The following is a 25,941-nucleotide window of genomic DNA, read 5'->3' on the forward strand; positions in this document are numbered from 1 at the left end:
TTGTAGTATGCCCCACTATTGGAATTTGTCTGATGTTTTCCTCATGTTAAGACTGATATTATGCGTTATTGGGAGGAAGATCACAGAGATAGCATGTAACTTCATCAAGTATACATACTATCAGTGTGATTCATGACTATTGGCCTTCATCACCTGGCTGAGATCTCTCTAATGTAAAGTTAATCTTCATTTTCTCATTCCACATAGTACACTTTGTAAGGGAATACTATTTGCAGCCCATACTTAAGGTACGGGGAGTTAAGTTCCCCCTCCTTGAGGGTGGTGTATTTATCTAGATCATTTGGAATTCTTCTGCATAGGAGATTTGTCTCTTCTTCTTCATTTATTAATTTATTCAATAATTTATGTAAATATGGAATCACGAGTATTTACTTTATACTTTGGGTTATAATTCAACACTATTTTATCAGTAAAATTTTTAAAACGTTGGCCATTGTGTTGGCAAAGTGTTGGCGATTTCAGTTGGCTCCTATGTACCTTTGAAATACCCTCATCAAAGTGGGGTTTTTGGTGTTTTGAACATTTCCTTAAGTGCTGGCGTTATAAGATACTCCAGACTCATCTTGTATGTCTCCTACCTCAGTCCTGGAATCAGCCATTTCTCCAGGGAACCCTGGTTCCTCTTGGACAATGGCATCAGAAACCAATATCTGGACACTGGGCATGCTCGTTGCTATAGGGATATCATTTATTATAGGCTTTTTCAAGTAACCAAACAAAAACTATATGTGTATATATAGATATATCTATAAATATTCCTGTATTTAGCAATCTGTATCTATAGTAAACTAAACATCAGTTCATCCTGATGTGTCCAACTCTAATCTGTTTCCATGTATCATTCTAGTTTCCTCCCCCTGCTTATCTTTAAACTTCAACTCCAAAAGTGTGAAACCTGGCTCCCACCTTCTGCCATTCATTTACTTAATCATTCTGTTTCAGTACATGTGAATAACAGTATCAGAATTGTTAACCCATACCCCTGGGAAACAACTTTATCAACCAGAGGACAGCTCTTCTGTGCGCTTCCTTTTGCCTTTCATCTTACAGAGTCCATGCGTTTCCAGTACCACTTAGGTCGGCACCTTTTCCCCTGTCCCCTTCAGTGAAGTTGTTGAATATGTTTGTCATACAGTTAGGTGCTCTTGTCACAGTCTGCATTTCTTCCTGGGATTTCCAAACTCCTAAATACACTTTTTTAGTTTGCATACATTAAGGTTCATTCATTGTGCTATAAAATTCTGTGGGTTTTGACAAGTGCATAGTGTCATGTAGTCTTTCTTAAATTCTTGATAGAATTCACCAGTGAAATCACTTGAGTTTAATAGTATCTTTTTTAGAAGATTATTAATTACTGATTCAATATCTTTAGTAGACATAGGTCTATTTAGATGACCTCTTTCTCCTTGTGTGAGTTGTGGGAGTTTGTGTCTTTCAAGGAATTGGTCCATTTCAACTTGGTTATCAAATTTGTGGACATAGAGTTGTTCATACTATATCTTTGTTATCCTTTTGAGGACTATGGGATCAGTAGTGATGTTGTCTCGTTTCTAATAGTGGTAATTTATATCTTCTCTCTTTTTTTCTTGTTTAGCCTGGATATGGACTTGTCAATTATGTTTACTTTTTCAAAAAACAAACTTTTTGTTTTATTGATTTTGTACATTGATTTCCTGTTTTCAATTTCATTGACTTATGTTCTAGTTTTTATTATTTATTTTCTTCTCCTAGTTTTAAGTTTAAATTGCTCACTTTTTCTAGTTTCCTATGGTGGAAGCTTAGATTATTGATTATAGAAATTTCTTCTTTTCTAGTAATGCATTTAATGCTATAAACTTCCTTCTAAGCATTGCTTTCACTGCATCTTACAAATTTTGTTTTATATTCATTCATTTAAAAAATATTTTTAAATTCCTCTTGAGACTTCTCCTTTGACCCATGTATTATTTAGTCATATGTTTTTTAATCTTCAAATATTTTGGATTTATCACCTGTCTTTCTTTTATTGATTCCTAGTGTAATACCACTATGGTCTGAGAACATATTTTGTATGATTTCTATTTTTTTGAATTTATTTAAGGGTATTTTATGGCCCAGAATGTGGCCTATCGTGGTGGATCTTCTATATAAATTTGAGAATACTGTATATTCTGATATCTTTGGATAAAATATTCTATAAATGTCAAGTAGATCAAATTGATTGATGATGTTGTATAAGGCAACTATATTTTTTACTGATTTTCTGCCTACTTCCTCTACCAATAATGGAGAACTGTTAAAATCTCCAACTATAAAAATAGGTTTGTCTATTTCTCCTTGCATTTCTATGAGATTTTGTCTCACATATTTTGATGTTCTCTTTTTAGGAGCGTACATGCTAAGGGTTGTTATGTATTTTTATAGAATTGATTCTTTGTCATTGTGTAATGCCTCTCTTTATCCCTGAATATTTTCCTTGTTTTGGAATCTCCTTTGTCTGAAATTGATATACTACTTCAGCTTTCTTTTTGTGTGTGTGTGAGGAAGACTGGCTCTGAGCTAACACCCATTGCCAATCCTCCTCTTTTTGCTAAGGAAAATTAGCCCTGAGCTGACATCTCTCCCCATCTTCCTCTATTCCTCACAGCATGGCTTGATAAGCAGTGTGCAGGTTCATGCCAGGGATCCAGGCCTGTGAACCCCAGACTACCGAAGTAGAGCATGTGACCTTAACCACTACCCCACTGGGCTGGCCCCTCCTACAGCTTTCTTTTGATTAGTGCTATCATGATATATATATTTCTCCATCTGTTTACTTTTAATACACCTTGTGTCTTTATTTTAAAGTGGGTTTCTTGTAGACAACATATATTTGGATCTTTTTTTAAAAAAACTACTCTGACAGTCTCTATATTTTAATTGGTGTGTTTAGACCATTCACATTTAAGTGATTTTTATATAGTTGGTTTAATATCTATCATTTTTGTAAGTATTTTCTGTCCATTGTACTAGTTATTTGTTTCTTTTCTTTACTCTCTTTTTATGCCTTCTTCAGTTTTAATTGTGCATTTTGAGATTCCATTTTCTCCCCTCTCTTAGCATATCATTTGCACTTCCTTTAAAAATTTTTTAGTGATTGCCGTAGAGTTTGCGATAAACCTTTACGACTATACGATATGCATTTACAACATATACAAATTAAGTGTGTATTTAAATTAATGTATGTTTATATAATAATATACAATTATATAATATAATGTATATTTATGCAATATAAATTTACATAGTTTTACATATATTATACATTAATATATGTTTATACAACATACATTTATAGTATATCCAAATTAAATGTATATTTACAATATACATTGCAGTTATTCTAAGTCCACTCTCAAGTAATAGTATACTACTTCATGATGGTGCAGGTACCTTACAACAGTGTGTTTGTAATTCATCCTTCCTTTCCCTTATAACATTGCTGTCATTTGTTTTACTTATTTATAAGCTATAAATCATTCAATACATTGTTACTAATATTACTTTGAACAAAGTTATCTATTAGATCAATTAAACATTAGAAAAGTAAGATATTTTATTTACCTTTATTCATTTTCTAACACTCTTCTTTATGTAGATTTGAGTTTGTGACCTATATCATTTTCCTTCTCCCTGAAGAACTTTTAACATTTCTTGTATTTCTCTGTTATATCTGAATCTGGTTCTGATACTTAGTTTGTCTCTTCAGACTATATGTTTCTTGCTTTTTAGTATACCTTGTAAATTTTTGTTGAAAACTGGCATTATGTATCAGATAATGAGCTGAGTCAAATAGGTCTTTATTGTGAGCTTTTATTTTAATCTGGCTAGAAATTGGGCTATTTTTACTGTTTGTTGTAGCTGTGTGTGTCAGAGACTTCAGTTTCTTCTAATGGACTTGGTTTTGTCTCCTTGTTTTTGTTGAGGTTCCTTTAAAAACTCTTTCTTATTTAGAATCAGGGACTTGTGATTCTTGCAACTACAATGAGCTGTTATTATACTAGTGTTTTGTTGATGTAGTGGTAAGTTGTGCAGGGAGTGGAAACATTCAGTAATCCTGTGATTCAATCTCAGTCATCTAATGGGAATGTGTTCCTGGGCTGTGACCTTCACAAGTGATTCTCATCCCTACTCCCTGCCTCCTCCTGCCCGCCCCCACCCCCCGCCTGCTCCCCCCACCCCTTTAAGTGAGAAAGGATGTGTTGATTAATGATTTTCATCAAATTTGGTAAGTTTTTGGCCATTGTTTTCTTAAATAGTCTTTCTGTCCCTTTCTCTCCTCTCCTTCTGAGACTCCTATTATGTGTATCTTGGTACATTTGCTGTTCCACGAGGTCTCTGAGGTTCTGTTAATTTTTCTTTATTCTTTTTCTTTTTTTTCTCTCAGCCTGGATAATCTCCATTGACCTATCTTGAAGTTCACAGATTGTTTCTTTTTTCCAGTTAAATCTGCTTTTGAACCTTGCAAGTGATTTTTTTTTCATTTTGGTTATTATACCGTTCAACTACAGAATATGTTTGTCTTGTCTTTTTTTTTAATTTCTATCCTTTATTGATATTTTCTTTTTGCCGAGATTGTTCTCATACTTTCCTTTAATTCTTTAGACAAAGTTTACTTTAGTTCTTGGAACATATTTATGTAATAGCTGATTTAAAGTGTTTGTTTAGTAAGTCCAACGTTTGAATTTCCTCAGGAACAGTTTCTATTGACTGCTTTGCTTTTGTTCTGTGTATGGGTCATAATTTCTTGTTTCTTTGCATGTCTCATACTTTTTTTGTTAAAAACCAGGCATTATAATAATATAATACAATGATTTTGGAAATCAGATACTCCCCCAGGAATTTTTATTATTGTTCTTTGCTGTTGCTGTTGTTTATGTTTTTTTGTTTAGTGCCTTTCTTGGACTAATTCTATAAAATCTGTGTTCTTTGTCATGTCTTTTTGGTTATCTTAGTGGTTAGCTAATGATTGAACTAAAGTTTTTTTTAAAATGCCTTGGAGCAGTAAGTCTCTCAGCCTTTCTTGAGGGGCTCTGTATATGAGTTGGGGACATATTCAATACTCCAGCAGGGAGTTTTCAACTGTACTATAGTCTTTTTTCTGCTTGTGCCTTCTCCTGTCTTTCCTGGATTGGCACAAAACCCTGAGTATGAACATAGCCCTGTGCGTGTGTGTGGCTTTATAGGTTCCCAAGAATATGTCACAGATTTTTAAAATCCTTTATGAACAACTCATTCCCCATTTTTTTCTTTTATTTATTTTTTGGTCAGACTTTTGTTAGCTGTAGTTGGTAGTGCTGCCTCAGGCAGCTGAGATGTTTGACAGTTGCCACTGATTGTTTTCAACAAGTGCCCTGTGGAGAATGCTGTTTGTACAGAGTGAGCTCTAAACAGATCAAATAAAGGCAAAGTCTGAGAATGGAGCCTTCAAATGAACTGCCAGACTGATCAAATAGTGACATTTTCTTGGGATTGGCCTTTTTCAGACTTCCAAACCCAATCTGCCCTCCAGCTTCTATGCTGATGGTTTTCACAGTACCTTAGTTGTGACTTGTTGGTTTCCAAGGCTACCATATAGCAAGGGATAATAGGATGGGAGTAGTACAAGTTAAAATGCCACAAGGTGCACTGTTACCTACCAAATATCTGTCCTTACCAAATATACTTTGCTTGGATTGTTGCAAGCCTTTAGTTAATTCCTAGAGCTATGAAAAAGTTGGTTTTGTCAGTTTTTGCCAGTGTTCTCTTTGCTTTTATGTAGGGCTGTATTTTTGGAGGTCCTTATTCTGTTATGCTAAGAGTGAGAACTTCCTGGTAATTTTTGTAGATAAACCCCTGTCTCATATTAAGGTATCATCTCTATTATCCTCTCAACTCCATACCTTTCTGTCACCATGACAATACACATTCTATAAAAAATATTTGATAGTTCATAAAAATGTGATTTGCTCACCAGTGTTATTGATCTATAGCTGTGTAGGCTATGTTTCCATTGCAGTGTAATTTTTCATATTAAAAAGAAGCTTATATCCTCTACGCATCCTTCTTACTTCAGAAGAATGTAGAAAATGGTTCAGCTTAATGGTACTTAGTTTTGAATTGCTGTCACATTACCTCCTAGTTTTGAAGCCTTGTGCAAATCATATCATCTTTTCCAGTCCAATTTTTTTCTCATATTTAAAAATTAGGAAAATAAGGTTTACCTGATAGGATTCAGTTAGACAAAGGATTTAAGCATTTTGGCACCATACCTTTCCAATTAACCAGTCCCTTTTCCTACATCCAACACACACTCTCTCTCTCTCTTTCTCTCTCTCTCCCTCCCTCTCTTCTATTCCCTCCTTTCTTCTTCTTTTTCCCCCTACCTGCCTATCTCTACTTCCCTAGTATAGGTCATCTTATATATATACCTATATTGGAATAATGTTAACTCTTTGACTGCTTCATTCAGTGCATTCTATTGAGGACCTGCCATGTTTTCAAGCAGAAAGTCTAGAACCATTTGTAGCTCTGTGAGAGCTACTCTGCCTGTTTAACCTAGTTTTCCATCTCTCCCTAATATAGGTCTTTACAATCACAGGCTGGGGCAAGGCACATTTACTCTTTCTTTTGCCTATCTGGAACCTAGACATTTTCAAAAGCCAGCTGCAGTTCTTCCATGGTCTCTTTCCCATCTGCTCTCCAAACTTTTAAATCATCTATCTTAATTCAAATTAGTATTTGGGTGATGAGCATGATGTAATCTATGCAGAAATAGAAGTATAATGATGTACACCTGAAATTTATACAATGTTATAAACCAATGTTACTGCAATAAACAAAAAATTAAAAAAAAAAAAAGATGTAATGAACAACACCTGGGAGAGACATGATGTATGATGTAGTTTCATAAATAGAAGTATGGTATATTGGATAAGATCATAGAGTAAGGAGCCTGACTGGACTCAAATATCTATTTTATTAGCCTATGATAGTAATTAAGTTAATTAAATGCTCTGATTTTCAGTTTTTTCATATATAAAATGGCATGATAAGAATATTGGTCATAGAGTAATTGTGAAAATTAAATAAATTAATATAAGAAAGTTAGGATACTTCTTGACACTGTGAAAATGCTTAGAATTATTGTATAATCCTCAGGGAAAGGTATCATTATAATCTTGTAATAGTGAGGAAACTTAATTTCAGTTCCTATAGCATTGAGTCCCCTGCTCCACATTACTGTGTTTCTGCCACATCTTCAAAGCAATTGTATTCTGAGCTATAGTGAAATAAATGAACACATCTAATACAGTCAGATTTGCATTATTTTTCTAAAATCAAAGTTGAAAAGACCTCTTCTCATGGAAACTGATGGAAAAAACCTAGAGAGGGAAGAAAGGAATAGAGCCAAACAGTAACATAAAACATTTCCACTTCTCAATTTTGACATGTGAAGTCAGAACAAACCTTTGACGTGGTTCAACTTCCCAATTTGTTTTCTGAAGCTAAAGTCTCTTTACCTCTTCCCAATCAATTGCAGCTACTTCTTCCCTTAGATTTTCCTATGAGCTCAGGTCTAACAAAAATCTATGTTAATCTTCTCTCCTTAGAACAAGTAATAAATGACTAAGACACAGCCAATCTCCATTCTTAGGATAGTGTTTCTGCCCTGATTTTTCATGTTTTGGGCCCTTGCTACTGGGATATTCACGTTACAGATCCATTCATTCCTCTTCAAATTGTGTCTGTCTTCAAAAAGTTGCTGATGAACTGATCTGTGTGACATATGTCTCATTTCCATTTTCTGTCCTTACAGAGCTTCTCTCCTGACATTCTAGTTTCTTGACTGTTGAATTTCTTTGTATCTCCAGCAATCACAACCTCTTCATCTCTCCATTTATGGGCCTCAGGTCTCAATCATCCTTTTTTTTCCTATGTTCTACCTTATGACACAATGCCACTGCCACCCATGAAGGCCCAGAGAATAATCAAGATATGACATTCGATATCATACTTAATGGAACTAAATACACTCAGAGATTAAAAATACTATCAATGTGATGTTTAATCATAAGCTTAAACAAGTGCTTCAGTTGTTTATATATTTCTCTTTGTACCCAATGGGAAATGCATGAATGCATACAATGCTGAATCAAATAGAATAATATCAATATGCCCAGATACTGTAGATTCTAGTTTATACTAATCTAGTCTTTATTAATGCTCAGTAACTCAGTACTGCATTATCCCACCTCAAATCAAGAAGATCTATGTAAACGCATTCATAGTTGTTCTCCAGCTGGCTACAATCTGTGGCTACATAAGTGAAGAACAATACAAACAAATATTATTGAACTTACTGGTTTTCAGCACTCTCAATTTCATTTCTAAAACACAGCCTTTCATATCTTTTAAAATATGGGTGGAGTGTTAGGAGATAAGCTGTAGAAAAAGGTGCACATAGTATTATTTGCCTCAATAATTTTTTTTTTCTCTCAATCTCTCTTTCGTAAGTGGTTAGGAATCTGCTTAGGTCTATGACCGTATAAACATTCCCTTTCATACTTATGCAACATTCCATTGTAATAACACTTCAGCTTTTTCCCTCATTTCAATCATTGATAAGAAGAAGGACTGTGAGTGCCATGGCCTATGTTTAGTTTTTGCTTTCTGGTTGCTTTGAATAGCACCATCTGGAGAGAAATTTTTGCCACACAAAGCAATAAAGTTTATGTGTATAAAGGTCACCTACAGAATTATTACTAAAAGATAGGAGGAACTGGCATATTATTTAGATAAAATGTTGAAAACACTAAAGGTGGTAGAGCATATTTTGAGAATGATGCATTTTCTCTGAGTTGAGACTGGATAATACACACAAAAAACCGTGGGTAACTATGTTCATAAATCTGCCCACTTTGCTGGTTCTAACCAAAAGGACCAGAATCTTACTAGGATTCCTAATACTAAAAACAGTAAAAGCTGCAAATTGCAGTGAGGTTATCAGTTAAGTAATTGTGATTTTTCTATACGTTGAGGAACCATAGAATCCCATTGAAAAGATAATTAATGTTTGTTTATGTTCAAAGCCGGGTTAGAGTAATTTGTCAAATAAGACAAATTTGCATTCGATTCTTTCATTTTTACCTTTGCAAAGTGTCCTTCCTTGGCTTTTTCTGTTTCATCTCCTTATGTCCAGAATCTGTTGTACACAGACACGTATTGTATAGAAATTCACAATCCGAGGATCCAATCATGGGAACCATTTGGGTGAAGATCAAAGGAGAAAGATAGACAACTGATTTTGTACGTTTACAAAAGAAATACTGGATGAAAAATTAGGCATTGATTAACTAGTGTAGATTTAAAATAATAATACTAATAACAGTTTACAGAGGAATAGTATATGTTTTGTTTGTTCTTTTGTTTGTTTATAAGGAGACTCCAGCTATCTGCATATCTGGTGGAGTCTCATTATACAGAAATGAATTTCTATTTGTTGTCATATAATTAATACTACCTCTTATTGTAACACAGAATTATGAATAAAAGAGGAACTAAAAGTTACCAAGAAATCATTTCAATGGCAAACTGTGAAAAAGTAGGGTTAGATAAAATGACTTTAAGGCCTTTTACACAGGCTAGCTTCCAATTTACTTACTAGGGGAACTTTTTAGCTTTCTTTCCACGAGGGTATTTCCAAAGTGCTGCTCTCCCCAGCTGCTGTCTCTGTGAATGAAGAAAAGGCCATAGTGGAATTTATCCTGAATAGGGCAGTGAAAATGAGGTTAGATGCCTTCTTGCTGCTTAATTCTTTTAATTTGTCTGCTTAGGTCCTTTGCCTCATTTTTGAATAGGAGGACTTTTTATTTTGGTATTATTATTATTATAATCAAGAGTTAGTTTAAATTTCTACTGTTCTTCTGGAATGAATTGGGAGGCTTTCATTTTTTGCTATGATATGAAATATTAAAAATTACTTTCTACTTCCTTTTCTCTTTAAAAGTTAAGTAGAATTCAGCTGTGATTTCATGTGATTCTGGTATCTTTTAATTGGTATATTTTAACCTCCTTTTCAGTATATTCTACAGCAAGAGAATACTAAGTAAACTAATGACAACAGATATGAAAACATAGAGGAAATGAATCTTCTGATGAAAATGTAAGCTCTCAATTTTCAGTGTCCCTCAGAACCTACTAAGGAGCTTTAAAAAATGCTGGGCTCCATTCCCAGATACTCTGATGTAATTGATCTGAGGTAGGGCCTGAACAGTGGTAGTTATTTGTTCTAAATTCTACCTAGTGATAGTAATGAACATTCAGGGTTGAGAATGTCAGGTTTATATTTTTAAAGAAATTCAAACATTTCTTCTAGATTTTTTTTTTAATTTATTGAAGTCACGTTGTACTTAGCATTCTTTTATAATTCTTAAGCTCTTCTGTCTCTATAGTTATGTGTCCTATTTCATTTCTAATCTTATATATTTCTACTGTCTTTTTCTTCAGTCACACTCATAAAAGACTAGTTGATGTCATTGATGTTTTTCAAAACAGCAACTTAGAAGTATGTATCTTTTCTACTTTAAAAAAATTTGTTTTTCATTAATTTTATCTTTCACCTTAATCATGTTCCTATTTCTTTTAGTTTATTATAATATTCTCTTTTTACTTGTAAAAAGTAAGCTTGAAGTTCCTTTAGTTTTAGTGTTTCCTTCTGTGATAAAGGCATTTAAGTTTATAAATTTATTTTGAGTTCAGCTTTTGCTCTTTTCCATAGATTTTGTGTTAATGTGTCTATGCTGCTTTCTGGTTAATTTGTAGTTTCAATTTTTATTTCCTTTATATTTCAGTTATTTTTGAAAATACTTATTTCCAAATAAAATTTTTTTATAAATTTTCAAAATTTATTTCACTTTTATTATACTATAAAGAGACTATAGTTGTAAAACCACTACTCATTTTATTTAAATAGTATTCATTTTTGTTGATGTTTCATAGACATGATAAAACATGCTTATTCTTTATTTGAAGTATTAGAAGTTCTTTGTATTTCTGTTGACTTGAAGTTTTTAAATTAATTATATTATTTTAATCCTTGGAGCACAATTTCTTGAGCTTATTTTAACAACAAAATGTTGTATTAAAATCTGCTACTATAATCCTATTTTAATCAAGTCAGCATTATATTCTAAAGGTTTTTGCTTTAAATGTTGTATGCTCTCAGAGTGAACATAGATCTTTTCCATTTTCCTTTTCTTTGATTATAGTCAGTACAGAATAGTACATAGTTTTGTATATTGATTTTGTCCCCAAGACTATGCTGAATCAGTGTAGTTTATCTGTAGATTCAATTGGATTTTCTACTTAGTTGAATATATCATCTGCAAATAGTGACAGCATTTTTCTTTAACAGCTCTTCTCTTTTAATCTTATTTGTTTTTATTCTCTAAATTTATTTGCCAGATTCTCCAGTTCTGTGCTATGTATTCTTATTCCATTGCTTTATGTTAAAAAGAATGTATTTACAGTTTTTTTAAACTTATGATTTTGCTTGAGACTTATTAGTCACCCTTCAGCTATGTCTAATCTGCTGTTAAACTAGCCCAGTGAGTTCCTAATTCAGGTCATTTTATTCTTTTCTCTGTAGGGGAGAAAAGCTTTTCCCTTCTTCCCTTCTAGGTTCTTTGGCTGCTCTAATAATTAAATTCATGTAAAACAGATTAATAGGAGAAAAACAAATTTCATTTCATATGTACAGGAACTCCAAAGATATGAGTCTCCAAGAAGTAACCAAAGCTGGCAGCTTTTATACCTTTTAGACAAAGAAACAATTATTTGTGAAGATTTGACAATACAAAGGGGTTGGTGCTTGGGGTAGCAAATGAAAGTAACAAAGTTTATGTAGCCTTCTTGGCTTTGAATTCCCTATCCCTGGCAATGAGGATGCCTTCTACCCTTAGGGTGCAGGGAGAGTGCCCTTCACATGGGGAATTTATTTCTGATTTCAGGGAGACAAAGGAGGGTCAGAGTGTCCTTCTTGCACCAGCTGTTTCTCAAGTAACTTTAATTCAAAATAATCAGTATGCCAAAGTAGCATATTTTGGGATGGCATATTCTGCTCCCCCTCATATGCTTATTTGTGTTTTTGTTTTCCAAATCGTTTAAGTGATTTTTCAAAAATAATTTTTGGTTTCTTGCTGAATGTTTAAGCTTGGCTTGTATCTCCATGCATATTTGTAGTAAATATAGTCTGTTTATTTTTGAAGTATATCTGACAATTCTAATATTTCTAGTACCTGTGAGCCTATTTTCTTCTCACTTATTTCAGCTGGTACTCGCTCATATTTTTATTTCTATTCATGTGTCTGATTACCTTTGCTTGTGTTTTAGCCACTATATGTAAAAAATAATTTGAACAAATATTTTGAGTCTTAGGTGATCTTATCTTCCTTTGCTTTTCCAGGTGCCAGAGAACTTACATAATGAAAGATCATTTTAGCTCTGTTTCAAGTCTTCAAGTTTTTCCTGGTTATGCAAATGACATGAATTACTTCCAATTCCTTTCAATTTTTGAACAGCCCTTTGGGGTCTGAACTCAAGGAATGATCTATCTGGATTCTTATGCTTGTTGGGCCTTGTACTCTGGCTTTTGCCCCTCGAGTCCCAGTTGGCTATCAAAAACACAAATCAGGGCCGGCTCCGTGGCTTGGCAGTTAAGTGTGCGCGCTGTGCTACTGGCGGCCGGGGTTTGGATCCCGGGCGCGCACCGACGCACCACTTCTCTGGCCATGCTGAGGCCACGTCCCACATACAGCAACTAGAAGGATATGCAACTATGACATACAACTATCTACTGGGGCTTTGGGGGAAAAAAAAAGGAGGAGGATTGGCAATGGATGTTAGCTCAGAGCCGGTCTTCCTCAGCAAAAAAGAGGAGGATTAGCATGGATGTTAGCTCAGGGCTGATCTTCCTCACACACACACAAAAAAAAGTAAAAAAAACAAAAACAAAAAAACACAAATCAGCCTCTCAGCTTGGTTTTCTACGTTGTCAACCTCAAGGAGAGGTAGCACCATGTGCTGGCATACTGCTAGAATCTAGGTTTCTTCTGGATATTAGCTCAGTAATTTATCACTATTCTATTAAATACATCAGAAGATTTTAAAAATAATATTTCATCTAGTTTTTTAAAATTGTCTTCTGCTGGAAAGAGGGCATCTTATGGTTTTTATTATTATGATGATTGTTACTACGTCACTATTACCACCATCACCATCGTCATAACTATTTTATTCATGTTATCATCTCTTTCCTCCAGAAGTTTTAATTTTCTGGGAGCCACATGATCTGAGTGTTCATATGTTTCTTTTTTTCTGGCTTAAAGTCCCCTAGGGTACATTGTAGTTGTCTTTTGTGCATTTATGGGTGACACAGGTCTAATGGCTGCAGTTCTTGTACCAGAGACAATCCTGAGCCAGGTAAGCGCTTTGATCTCTGCCATTGTCAGCAGCTACATTATCACCTGGCAAGTGGTCCGTCCGTTGTCAAAGCAGAAGAAAGAACTCTCTTAAGACACTGAACAACAAAGAGCCTGAGAGATTTTGAACTTTTGCCCATCACCCTGAAGGCAAAACTGACATATTCTTGGAAGACTATAGAATCTGAAAAAATATGATGCTCAACAGTTGAGGAGAAACTCATTTGAAAACAATTTTACACTTTATGTGCATAAATAATATTGTTTTATTTGTAAGACTTCGATGCAGAGACACCCACTTCTTTCAGTTTTATCTCTTCTGCTACTGAATGGCTGTTCTTATTGATAATGTCAGGATATCTTGTCCCCATTGGTTGTTCCCTATTGAAGACAAGTTTCATATGGCCCTCAGTTTCACTCCAACATCATTGCCTGAGTATTTTTCCCTAGTGATATTTCCCTGAAATCTTTCTTTGGATTAATCATTAGTATTCCAAACTTATGTGTACATGACCTGCTATAGAGTGCTTGCAGAATTAACTACCACAAGAAATTGGTGCAACTTTTCCTTAAAAACACATCATGTTCCATGCAATAAGAAGCATCTTGGAAGGGCATATGGAAGGGCTCACTAATGATGAGCACTGTATTATTCTTATTATTAATTATTAATGCAATTTGCCTATAAGATACTTTGGGATATGTTTCATAATGACTAAAATCCCTGACACTTATTAGCTCTGTAACTTAGCCAAGTTACTTAACTACTTTGGGCTTCAATTTCGTGATCTGTAAACTAAGGATGATAACTATACCTATCTTATAAGATATCTATGGGAATTAAATGAAATACATCTAAACGTTTAGAAGAGCATCTGGCAATCCATAATTGCTATTACCTAAGTGTTGATATGAGAGATCAGGTAATAAATAGTTGACCAAGAATTAATTCCATTCTTTTTTGTTTTTGTTTTTGACAATAGAGCATGCTTATCTTAAAAATATGGCTAGAACTTGGAAATCTGGGTTTCCCTGACCCCTACACCACCCACCATAAGGTAAGTACTTGCTGGGCCAAAGAAAAGCGGGCTCTTCTAAATCTCAACTTTGAGCTTCCTCATCCACATCCTGTCCCTCTCTTTTTTTCTACCTTTTTGGCATCATGACATAGCAAACATAAGTCTCATCTACAGTAAATAGTCATTTTTTGGCACGAGCAGATTGCAACCAACCAGCAAAACTGCGACCTCACTATCTTGATCTGCTTTGCTTCAGTATTTTTCAGAGTACTTGCTGCCACCCATTAGTGTGTTATAAAACCTACTTAGTGGATCACAGTCATCATTTAAAGAATCAATTTATAAATAAGTAGAATAGAGATGATATATTTTAAAATTAAGTATAATTTCATTAAATTCTAATTTCTGTGTGTGTATGTAATTTTTTCTATGTTGCAGAGTGAAAGATTTTTTTATTGTGGCTTATGATCAAGAAATTGAAAAAACACTGCTTTATTTAATTTCTCGCTTAAAGAATAAATAATAAATTCAATTCTTCGTAAGTAAAGGAAGAAATGAGAGAAAAGAATTACCCAACCCTTAGTTCTGGCTTTAGGGAAACTACTTTCCAGAGCTTTGAAAGGTGGGAGGCAGAGGAGGTACTCAGGTAGTGATCATGATTTTGACCTCACTGATAATGCTTAAAGAACAAGAAGATCTTGAGGCTTATAAATATTTACTTTAATGGAGGTACTAAAAACATATATTTTATAAAGTCTTTATAAATAGTGATGCAATACTCAAGGCGTGCTGCACAGTAGTGATTTTTTATCTCAGATCTAGCAAAACCCTTTCAGGTTTCCCCCACACTTACGCACCAGTGCTTCAGTTAGGAACTTCTTAAGCTAAGGGAGCCTATCCTGTGATGAACTGTGTGTTCCACTGCTCTATGATGTCATGTTACTTACAACATCAGTAGGATAATATATGCTAACTGTGGCAAAATACACTGAGAATCTAACACCATTATGCAATACATATACTGATGGAGAAGGACTCTTTCAACTATTCCATAGCTCACCCGAAAACTTTTGCTTATTCGTTGGAAAGAATTGCTCAATGAAAAAAAGTGATAGTAACTTAGAAAAGTATCATGTCAACTTCGAGTTTATAAAAGAAGAAAAGAGATGATCTGATATAGGCGTATTTCTAATAAAGACTTATATAAAGCCAGGTGTAAAAATATAAGAATGATTGCACAGCTAGAGTAAATTTAATCTTCAACATATAGAAGTAGAGGGATGATATGTCAGGTGCTTAATTGGAAAAGATACTGACATTGATGCTTTTTATGCACTTATGCACTCCAGTTTATTGTACTAGTTCTATTTTTTAAACGGTGAAACTGATATAAAAATGGTAATAACATGCCCAAGTCAACATAAAGTATAAATTGCAGATATTGTATCCAAATTTAAATTTAACTCCAACTCCCATTCTTATGCTTTTCCACTCCACCATAAAAAAAGATTTTAAAAAGTTATTGACCAGAGAAAATGAATTGGGAACAAACCTACCACTCAGAATAAATCTTTAAATGTGTAAAGGAGGCAAATAACAGTCACAGAGAGAAAAATTTCTTCTTTATCCCACAGAGATATAAGCAGAAAAGTGGAATCAAACAGTGGCTTTGAATGGCCCCAGGTCTCTAGGGCAAAGAGATTTGAACGCTAACTTTAAAATTTTGATCTCTGATTTGTTATTGGAAACTAATGGGTAAAAGGTGAACAATGAAATGGGTGGTTAAAAGAAAATAGTGCCAATGACAGTCAGATTTGAAAAAGGGAAACCGTAAACCTTTTAGCCTGACAATGATGTGTGAGGCTGAAAATAAATGGTAGGGTCACAACATGAAGGGCTCAAATATTATTGTAAAGAATGAAAGCTGATCCTCTCTAGGCAATAGAGAGAACGTAGATCATTTTTGAACAGCAGTATTAATTGATTGAAAATAAATTTTAGGACAAACATTGACAGCCATTGAAAATGCTAGTAAGGAAGTTGGAATATATGTTCTTTTACATATATTTTTTTTCATACATGTACATACATACATTTTTTCATACATTTCTTTTACATACATATATCTGTCTCTTTTGACAGAAGGTTTAAAGGTCTGCTTTGCCCCCAAAAGGTGCATAGATTTGGACAGGGAATAAAAATAATGTTTATTCAGTGCTTATAATGTATCAGACACATGCATTATCTTGAATTTAATCACGACCATGTCACATGGGAATTATTTATTCCATTTGATATATGAGAAAACCAAGCCTCTGAGAGTCTAGATAAATTGGACAATCTCTTAAAACCACTGAGTTGCAGAGCCATGATTTGAAGCTAGTTTGGCTCTTTGCTGTCCTACTTGCCTCGCATTTCCATCAACAGGTTACAGTCCTGAGTCATTTAATGACACGCAACATTCTGAGAAATGTGTCTTTAGGCGATTTTGTTATAGTGCAAACATCATAGAGTGTGTACACAAACCTAGGTGGTATAGCCCACTTCGCACCTGTGGGTATAGCCCACAGGCTATATGGTACTAATCTTACAGTATCACCGTCCTATACGCGATCCATCATTGAGGAAAAGTTGTTATGTGGCACATGACTGTGCTTGACATTTTCAATAAGTAGAATAATTAAATGACAGTAGGAATTTTAAGGTAGTTAATGGAAATTATTTTTATGTTGATCAAATGCATTTTGCTCAGGGTCATTGGCAAGATGCCTATAAGCTGAGCCATCAAGTCAACTATTTATTGTAAACAAGGAAAGAATGGTCTCCTGTACTCAATTTAAATTACAATGAAGGTAACAAGATTCCTGCTGTCTGAAACTTATTCATTTCTGGTTATTTATTGACATAGTAATGAGATTATTAGCAAATTGCTTTTCTTTCTTTCGTTTTTTTTTTCTTTTTACCAACTTGATCCATTTGACTTCTTCCATTTGCTTGAATTGTAGGGAAAATAATTTAAAACATGCTAATGAACTCTAAATTTACATAAATCACTTCTGTATGTAATTTATAATCCTGAATTAAATATGTTTCAAAATACCCACATGCAAAGAAAGTCTATTATATGTGTAGGCATAATCCTAATAATCATGTAATTTATAAGCTAAAAGAAAGGAAAAGATTGGATGACCTCAAGTGACTCAGAAATGAGCCTTTTCTTTTACTTTTCACTTCATCAGTCTTTCAATTAGAGAAATTAAGTATATTCATATCTTGTATTACTTTTAGCAATGTATTAATGTTGGATGAGTAATTAAATTCCTTGGCAAAATTGGTTTGATTTTTTTACGCTAAGAAAAGCATAAATAAATATGAATTCACTAATTTATTTATACATTCTACAATATATTTTATGACAATTTAATAACTTCCAAGCACTATTTTAAGGGCTGGAAATAAGACAGTGAATAAGAAAGAAAGTATATATATATATTTACTCTTACAGAACTTAAAATCTATGAAGAGAGAAGAGATAGGATAAACAAGCTAATAATTCAACAAAGCAGATAATTTTGGCTGTATTAGGAAAGAAATCATGGCATGGTAGAAAGACTTGGGAGTGAGTGGTGTTATTTTTCTTCTTTTAATGGTTTGATTAGAAGAGTTTTCTTTGAAGTAGTGACATTTAAGCTGAGACCTGTAAAACCAGGAGAAGTTAGCCCTTCAGAAAGGTGAGCAATGAGTGTTCCTGGCAGAAGAAAGTTGAGTACAAAGGAAATGAGGAAGGCTCAGCCCATCTCAGGAACACCAAGGGCAGTGCCACTGAGTTTGGTGAGTAAACAATTGATGTTAGCAAGGGTTGAATCCCCTCAAACCTTATGGACCGGGTATTCTAGGTGTGATGGGAAGCCAAGGCAGGTGTGAAGCAAAGGGATGCCCTGAACTGCTTAGTTTAACGAGAGCAGGAATCTCTGCCTGTTTTGTTTACTGTTATTTCCCAAACCTCTCAAACATTGTCTGATATGGAGTATGTGCTCAATTAATGTATATTGAACTGAAAAAACATACATAAAGATCTTTCTGCTAGTTTTGGGTAAGGGGAAAGTTGAGTCTTAATGTTTTCTGAGTGAATGAATAAATGCATCATCTGAGTCTTCCTGCCAGTATTTCTTATTATTAGTAGTAATTATAATCAAAGAATCTTGTAATTTCATTTGCTATTGAAGTCTTATGGATTCTTGAGTTGTTTGTTCTCTCTCAGTCATATCTGAATTCCAAAAATCTACCAAAGAAAAGAAACTCTATGGCAGGAAGGTAGATATAATTCACTAGATTTTATTTGTATTCATCTAATGACAAAAATAATAATAATTAATTTGATCACTGAGGTAAACACTTGGTCATTTCAGAAAAGAAATACATTTTGTGACAGTCGATTCATTTAAGGTCATTAAACTGAGGAAGTATATAAATGCATCCAATTGAGTAGCCTGAGGTAGGTATGTCTTTGTGTGAAGTAGTAATCACTGCATTTTCTATGGCACTGGGTCTGCTGGGGTCAGTGATTCTTTGTCTGCTTCCCGTCATGAAAAACAAATGGGCTACAGCTGGTAAACTCTCTATTTTCTTGCCAGTTGTTGCAACCCATTGCGCTATGCATTGTGAAGATGGGTGAAATGAGTGGATTCAGTGAGGTACATCCACATAACCATAGATTGGCTATAAAAAAGTTATTGTTCATTGACTAGGAACATACTCTTTCATAGGTCTTGTATTATAAATAGTGCTTTCTAAGTTTTTAATATTCTACCTCTTGCTTTCTTCACATATTTGCTATGAAAAATGCATTCCTCAGGTAGCCTCTGTTGATAGCATAAGTGAGTAGTTTATTCAATATTAATTAGCAAATGAACACTTAATATCTTTACCAGTGGTAGAATAAGAATAGAACAACAGCTTGTCTCAATCTGTTAAATAACGAAAGCAAAGAGGCAAATAAGAGAGTGGAGATGAAATATTTTGGGAGTGGAGGTCCTGGAAGTCAGTTATGGCTAAGTCATTTTGTTAACCTGGAAGATTTCCTTTACCTTCTTAGGTCTCAGTTTCACCATCTATAAAGTAAGAGGCCTGAGCTTAATTAACCTTAAGATCCTATTACAGTTGGGGTGGTTTAGTTTCAAGGGTTAGAAACCCACTCAAACTTGCTTTAACTAGTAAAGGGGAATTTGCTTGAAGGATACAAGTGTCTCACGAAGAACTGAAAGTAAGAAGTGAAGTATCCCTCAATGAAGCTAGAAAAAAGTGTAGAAAGTGAAAATCACCTATAGCTCCTCTTTTCTTCTTTTTCCTCATATATGCATTTTCTCTGTATGCATTTCTCTACATTTTGTCTGTGCTTCTATCAAATATCTCTGGTTGCAGTTCTGTATGATCTTCCAGTTAAATTGTTTATAGAGACCACCTAGAATCTTTGCATTTTAATTATAAATTTCCAGGAGAGAAAATGCCTTTGACTCGGCTGGAGTCAGATGTCTAGCCTTGGTCCAATCAGTGGTGACCTGGTCAGTCATCCAGTGTCCAGGGGCTATATGAGCTGATACACACAGAACAGAATAAACCAACTGAATAACAGGTTCACCACAGATCTCTTATAGCCCTGTGACACTACATAAAATGGCTATTTTTCTTCTTGAACTGTATAAGTTTGTACTTTTCATGAGGGAAAAGTCCTGAAATAACCATCATTTCTTAGGCAACAGAGTAGCAGGGATTTGGACTGAAAACACACATGAAGACAGGCTTGTGAGTAGAAATCTCAGTGAAAGTTATTTTTCCTTTCCACTGAGGGCAAGGGTCAAAAGAAGCATGCTTTGGGGGCTGGCCTGGTGGCGTAGTGGTTAAGTTCTTGCTCCGCTTTGGCGGCCTGGGGTTCACAGCTTCAGATCCTGGATGCAGACCTATGCACCACTTATCAAGCCGTGCTGTGGTGGCGTCCCACATATAAAGTAGAGGAAGATGGGCAGGGATGTTAGTCCAGGGCCAATCTTCCTCAGCAAAAAGAGGAGGATTGGCAACAGATATTAGCTCAGGGCTAAACTTCCTCACCAAAAAAAAAAAAAACATGCTTTCTTGCAAAAAGGATGTATTCTTTGGGTTCTGAGATTTTTTTCCTGGAGTCTTCCCTAGTGTTTCCACTTTGACAAATTCTGGGATGTATCTCTTGTTCTCATGTAGTTGAGAAAGCATAAACTCAAGGTCTTCAAAAAACTCATAGGCTGAGAGCTAATGGTTCTTCAGTTACCTCTAAGAGTTACTAGTTTCATTACATTTGGGAGCTCTGCAGTTTCCTTACTTGTCTAGTTGTTTCAACTTGGAAGTTTGTTCAGAGTCTTCAATCTGTCATCTAGTAGAAAAAGAAATATCAGGCCATGAATGTAACCCTAAACCAGAAACCATTTTATGTAATTTTTAAAAAGAATCTCGTGCTCCCATAGTAGCTTCGTAGGAAGTGGTTCTTAGGAAGTACATTGTCATTTATTCTTGCATTTGTTCTTATAGATACTGTTTGGAAGTGTGAGAAAAAAAGATCATTTAGTCTTTTAAGGGCTTTCAAAAAATAAGGTCAATTTCCTAGTACATGAAAACGTCCCCTTCTGGTTCTCTCCAGGGAGAAACATAATTATACTGTAGTACTCGTTGTTTATTTGCTTATTATCAGAAAATAAAGAAGGAGGCATTCAGATGTGGTGAACGTGCTGTTTCTACGTAGTTTATGTTGTCAGGTTTGGCACCTGTATTTGCTTCTATAGCTCCTCCTGCTTGTCTGTTTTAAGGATGTCATTTTTGCTTCTGAAAACATAACTAATGATAGCTGTACATGCAATTTTCAGACTCTAAACTGGCTAATACTCAAAAACTTTGTCAAACCTCTTCGTAATATTTGGATTAAAGTCATGAAAATGAAAGAGAAGGCAATGGTGAGAGAAATTTGCAGGCTATAAAATCAGAACCAGCAAATGCTAAGCAGCTGTATAAGTTAATTGGATTTTGAAAAGAACCAAAATGAGAATGTCGAAAGTAGATTAAGTTCAGACTTAATCAGGCTAATATTAATTCTGATCAATTTTACCTAATAATTTAGCTCCTCTCTTTCTTGAGAAATGGTACCCCTGCTTATATCTGGAAGCTCTTCAGAATGGTAGCATGTGGTGTAGGCATCTGTAAGTTGCAGCTGTGCATTAGAGCTGCCACTGTGGTTTGGGCGAGATTACAGTTTAAATAACTATTTCTGGAACCCTGACATAATGGCGAACATAGTGCAGAGGCTGAACTTGAATACACAAGGCCCTAAGCACAGGGCCAAATCTGCATAACTGAAAACTAAGAATGTTTGAATATAATGTCTTCCTACATCTTCTATCAGGTTCCCCAACCTTTATGCTCGCAGTGGCCTCCAGGAGCCCTTTGGCTCTCTCGGCCCATCCCTCAGCTCCAGTTCATGCACATTCAGCCCTAGACACATCTGTTCTTTACACCTTCTTCTCCTACTCTAACATCAAATCTTCCTCTCCTATGTTCCACGATCTTAGAATTTCACCCTGTAAGCTAAGTAACTGGAAAACTGGAAAAAGTTCAAAGTGTTTTTTAGATAATAAGACTCCTTTCCTTTAAAAGTCTTGCGTTAATTTTTTCTACTCTGAACAGCAAATCAAAGAATATCATGAAAGGGTTCCATGGCTCAAAGAAGCTACCAGATTTACTCACCATAATTCTGTGGCTGAGTAATTGTTGATTCATATTGACCAACTGCAATCTGTACAAAAAGTCGTAGCATTTCCCTTGATTTGAAGATGCAAGGATCTACTTAATTATGTTCATTTTATTTTATACACAAATATATGTATGATGCATTCTATAAAAATTATTAAAATGTTCGAATTTTGGCACTTGAGAAAACACTTCAGTGAAATAGAAAATTCAGTTATGTGTGAATTTAGCCCTAAATGATGCTACATATTTAGAGACCACCATTTATCCATAGGAGAGGATATGAGTAGAAGATAGAAACTGAGGCCCTAGTGTGATATTAAAAAAAAAAAAAGAGTTTTACTTTCCTGTTTTCATAGTTGGGCCCAAGTCCTCCTGCATGAGTCTGACAATGGAATAATACTTTCAGGGTTAATACTCAGTTTCATTCCTAATTAATCATTCTAAGTTTTCTTCCTGGCAAAGATTGCTCATTCTGTCTGTTTAATTTGGAAAGATTAAAATTACAGTGAATAATTTCACCTGAAAAACTAAATTCAAATGGATATTGAAATTTGTTAAGATTTCTGGTGTCCCATAATTTATGGGTTTGGGATAATGTAAACTCAAATTAGAAAAAGACCCATAAAGTAATCTCATAGAAGTTGCATGTGATTGCTTCCTACCCTGGAATATTAAGCCTAGGCCCTCCACCATTATATTTGTCTTTGATTTAAATTATGATATGGCTTACCTTTGGACTAAGTGGTAGAGGAGAATCTTGCATTGAGAAAATTCTGTAGTTGTTTAACATTTTGAATAATTATTTTTCTTAGTTTTAGCTTACTCCAGAGTTATTTAGTCAGTCAATTTATTAAGCTCTGAGTTAGTGCCAATGTGTGAAAGAAATAATCTAAAACTAGTAACATGCACTATAGAATAGTTATAATTTAGTGCTAAAGGGTTTACTTCTTACACTAAGTGTTAGAGGTCAGAGAGGAAAAATACTGAAAGCTAAAAAGGATAGGAAAGCTTTATTCAGGAAGCAGGATTGTAATTGGCCATAATGTAATTGGTGTTCTGAGAGGGAGAGAAGATATTTCAGCTGAGAGAGCTGTTTCTCAACAGATGTGAATGGGGTATGATTACAACTGGACAGCTTATTGAAATCTGAAGTTGGCAAAGCTCCCATTATGTTTTGAAGGTCCCCAGTCAAAGGTATTATTCCCTGGTGGCCAAGAACAGAGGTTCAGATTTACATACAAATTATAGCTCTACCAATTTGCAGTTGTGTGAACTGGAGATTTACTTCATTTCTTTGTCCCACAGCTTCCCAATCTGTTATGAAGAAAATAATAGTATTTACTGCATGGGAGGCTAAAAAGAGATAAAAAGATAATCTGAAAACAAATCCCAAAACCAAAAAGCAACAACAACAACAACAAAAATTTGCACTGTGCCTATGTAGTAAACCTGTTATTCACTACTCTTCTTTCAGAAGTTTGCTGAATAGCTAATTATGGATGGAGAAGATATGTGCCTTTAGTGTATCTATTCTGACATCATAAATTCTACCGTTAAAAATGTATCACCATGGATTATGCCTAGACCACTGTTTATAATGTGTATAATGGCAAATACACATAATGGAATATACCATTCCCTTCCTTATATGTTTTATCAATTCATTTACCGATCAAACATTTTCAATTCCTACCATTTTTCATGGCAGCTTTTACGTGGTTAGTGAGTATAAAATGGTTGAACCATGAAATAGCTGTGTTGCTGTTGTTAGGGGACATGTTTAATAGCGTCACGCAAGAAGGGTAATGGTATCTATATTTTAGTCATATATACCACATTTGTGTGTTTTTTGAAAACCACGCAGCTATTTCCCACTGAAGATGTCACTTAGCAATCTGTTTTTCAATGAACTCTTGAACTTATTCCTGCCTTGCACCCACAGTCTTCCCCAATTTTGTTAGGAACTCCATCCAGTTGTTCAGGTCAATTAAAATCTGGAGTCATTCTTAACTATTCTTTATTTACATCCTATATCTGAGCTGTCAAAAAAAAATCTAGTTGATTGTGCCTTCCATATAACTACAGTATCTGTTCATTTCCCTCCATTTCCACTGTGGCCACCATGGTCCTGGCCATCATCATCTCTCATCTGGATTACTATAGTAGCCTCATAACACATCTCCCTGTTCCTACCCTTGACTTCCTGTAGTCTACTCCAATAGCTACAAAAAGGATCCATTTAAGCATAAGATTACATAGATATTCTTTTTAAACTCCACAAATGGCCCCTGTTTCTACTCAATAAAAAAGAAGTACTTTAAGGCCCTACTTGATTTTGTCCTTCGTTACAACTTTGGTTCCTGTTGTAAATTAAAGTTGTATATCCTGCGCATGGTTCACTCCATTCCAGCCCTACAAGCTTCCTTACTGTCCTTCAAACATAGCACAGTCATGCGCTGAATGACGATGCTTTGGTCAACGACAGACTGCATATACCGTGGTGGTCCCCTAAGATTAGTACAATATAGCCTAGGCGTGGTAGGCTATACCATCTAGGTTTGTGTAAGTACACTCTATGACATTTACACAATGACAATATTGCCTATGGACACATTTCTCAGAACGTATCCCCGTCCTTAATTGATGCATGACTGCAATCATGTTCACACTTTAGAGCAAGTTCTCAAGCTTTCTCCTTTACCTGGACTGCTCTTTCACAGCTATACACATCTGATATCTTCGCCTCCTTCCAGCTAAATTCTCACTTTTTAAATAAGGCCTACCTTTGTCACCCCTCGCCACTTTATTTAATTCTGCAACCTATGTCTAAGTCACTTACCCAACTCAGCATTATTGACTTCAAACCTGCTGTACTTCTACTTTTTCTTCTCATTACACTTATTTTGTCTATCTATCTATAAAACTTTGTTGTCTTTTTTTTTATAGATTAGGCACAAAATCTAGAATAGTTCCTGGCACATAGTAAGCATTCCAAAATATTTTGTGAGTGAATGAGAGAATGAATTACAATTATGATTACGTGATGATTGTTGCCAAGCAGAAGTATAAAATGTAATGGGAGTATCTAATAGCAAAACCTCACTAAGTCTGTCAAGTCAGGAAAGGCTTACTAAAGAAAATAGCATTTAAGCAGAAGTTTGAAGGAAGAGTAGGAATTACCTACACTTGGGGGTCAAGTATACAAAAATGATGAAAATAGAAAAGCATGGTTCTTGGTTCTAAGGCAGGAAGAAGCATGACCTGTTTGAGGAACTTAAGGAAAGGCATAATGGCTGATGCTAATAGAGTGGAGAGTGACTGGTGATGTCACTGAAAATTTACCTGAGAACTTCCCCAAGGGTTCTCCTATTTTAAGCAGGTGCACCTTTTATTTAGCATTCTCAATTAAAAGAGACTAGGAATCAGCCAACCATAATGTTGTGGAGACTTCCAGTTTGTTTTTGTTACTGAACAGCTCAGTGCATATTTGAGGGTCTCTGAACCTGGGTTTTCTCCAAGCGGGGGTGGAGCTTCGATGAGACTGTTGTGTGATTAATATGAAACAAGAGAATGATCTGGACAGATGTAGGGTTCCTGGGGATAGAGAGAAGTTAGTAGATGATAGATGTTTAGAAATAGAAACTGCAGGGCTC

This window comes from Ceratotherium simum, chromosome 11 (assembly GCF_057802395.1).
Source record: "Ceratotherium simum simum isolate JZ-2026a chromosome 11, ASM5780239v1, whole genome shotgun sequence".
Lineage (NCBI taxonomy): Eukaryota > Metazoa > Chordata > Mammalia > Perissodactyla > Rhinocerotidae > Ceratotherium > Ceratotherium simum.